Source organism: Arachis duranensis, chromosome 2 (genome assembly GCF_000817695.3).
Source record: "Arachis duranensis cultivar V14167 chromosome 2, aradu.V14167.gnm2.J7QH, whole genome shotgun sequence".
In the NCBI taxonomy this organism is placed as follows: Eukaryota; Viridiplantae; Streptophyta; class Magnoliopsida; order Fabales; family Fabaceae; genus Arachis; species Arachis duranensis.
This window is the reverse complement of record NC_029773.3, coordinates 2609734-2612123: the sequence shown is the minus strand read 5'-3', so window position 1 is coordinate 2612123 and position 2390 is coordinate 2609734.

Here is a 2390-nt window from a genome sequence, read left to right as displayed (position 1 = left end):
AAGCCGACCTTCTCTAGCCAGCTTTTCTATCACATTTTTAAGGTCGTAACAGTCGTTTGTGGAGTGACCATAAGGTACAAATTATCCGCTCATCACGCTGCGGCTCCCCCCTTTTTTATTTTTAATGGGTCTAGGGGGTGGCAGTCTTTCAGTGTTACAAATCTCTCTGTATACATCCACTATAGAAACTTTCAGGGGAGTATAAGAGTGATATTTTCTTGGTCTCTCTCGACCGAGTTCTTCCTTTTTCTTGGTTTCCCTTTCTCTCTCTTTTGTTGAGGGAGGGGGCCCAGGTCGCCAACTCTGGTCTCTCAATTTAGCGTTTTCCTCCATATTGATGTACTTTTCATCTCTTTCCTGTACAACACTTAGAGAAACGGGGTGTCTTTTAGATATGGATTGTGAGAAGGGACCTTCTCTGAGTCCATTGACTAACCCCATTATGACTGCCTCTGTGGGCAGGTCTTTAATCTCTAAACATGCTTTATTGAACCTTTTCATATAGGCTCGTAAGGATTCTTCGACCTCCTGTTTTATTCCCAGGAGGCTCGGTGCACGTTTCACTTTGTCTTTCTGAATAGAGAACCTCATCAAAAACTTCCTTGAGAGGTCTTCAAAGCTAGTAACCGACCTCGGGGGGAGGCTGTCGAACCACTTCATCGCTGCTTTTGATAGAGTGGTCGGGAAGGCTTTGCATCGCGTAGCGTCGGAAGCATCAGCTAGGTACATCCGACTTTTGAAGTTGCTCAGGTGATGCTTTGGATCTGTGGTTCCGTCATAGAGGTCCATATCAGGGCTTTTGAAGTTCCTCGGAACTTTTGCCCTCATTATGTCCTCGCTGAAAGGATCCTCCCCACCTAAGGGCGGCTCTTCTTGTTCGTCGCGGGAGTTGCGACCTTTGAGGGAGGATTCTAACTTTAAGAGTTTTCTTTCTAACTCTTTTCGTCGTTCCATCTCCTCTTTTAGGCTCTTTTCGGTTTCCTTTTGTCGCTCCCATTCTTGTTCTAACTGTTCCAGGCGACTGTGGACTAATCCCATGAGTTCAGTTACATGGGATGGTCCCTCTTTTTTTGATTCGCGCCCTTCTGAGGAGTTTACCTTCGGGTTTTTTACTCCGGAGGTACCTTCCCTGTGTTGATTATCAATTTCCTGGTGGAGGGTGAAGTCTGCATCGTTATTGCCTGTGTCCAGATTCTCTTGCTCAGAATCTGTCTCCACATGACCTTCTTCGTAGGATCTGTCCGCCATCGGTGGCTGATCTTTCGGGTCGCCGGCAACGGCGCCAATGTTACGGTGGGTAACCGGAGATTAATGGACTGGACTGTATTTGGCCGGCCCAATCGTATGCGGATGGTAGCCTCCGAGCAGGTTTGCACGCTGGAACCTCCTTCCGACTTGTGTACGTGAGTGAATGGGGGGTGGTACCTGCAAAGACACTCTGATGCCTGAGTTAGCAAGGGTGTGAGCATGTTTAGAATGTATTGGGCTTAGAGATACCTGAAGAGTGTCAGTGTATTTATAGTGGTGAGCCCATAACCACTGCTGCAGTAGTGCCACCCTTTTAGGGTGATAACCGTCCCTTTATCTTAGGGAGGTTAAGATATGGCTCCCGGAAGTGGTTAGAGAGATTTTAGGGGCAGTTACTCATTTGGATTGATGTTAATCTGCCAACTATTCTCCGTCCCGACTTCTTTAGAGCAAATCGTAGTCAAGACCGACTTCTTAGTACGAAGGTCGGTGCTCAGCAAGGCTCAATCCTCTGGACTAGGCCTTTCGTTTGGACCTGGGCCTTTATTATTGGGCCAGGGTATGAACAGTCCCCAGTTCATTTTTCGACAGAGTAATTACCCAGATTAGTCCCAAAGATTTTAAAACCAGACATTGTAGTTCCCAAGAAAAACTAATGTACAAATCAATCCCAACGTTTCTCTCTGTTAGACATAATAGTCCCCTGTCTAAAAATAAAATAAAATAAAATAATAATTATTATTAATTACACAATAATATTGTACTATATTTTTTTGTATTTTTCTAGACAAAAATAATGATAAATTTATTCATTATATATATATATATTAATAATAATAATAACAATAATAATAATAATAATAATCAATAAAATTATTAGAGATTATTTTACAAGAAATTCAAAGTTAAAACCATATTTTTATATTTAATATAATCAAAAGATGTACTATTTAAAAAAATATGTTTATATTAAAAAAACATGTATTTAATATAAATTTAAATTAAAATATTTTTTGTTGATATATTTTTTTAATACAACCATTTTTTTTACATAGCACATATTTTAATTATGTCAAGTACAAAAATATCAAATGATTTTAATATTGAATTTTTTGTAAAATAATCTCTAATAATTTTATTAT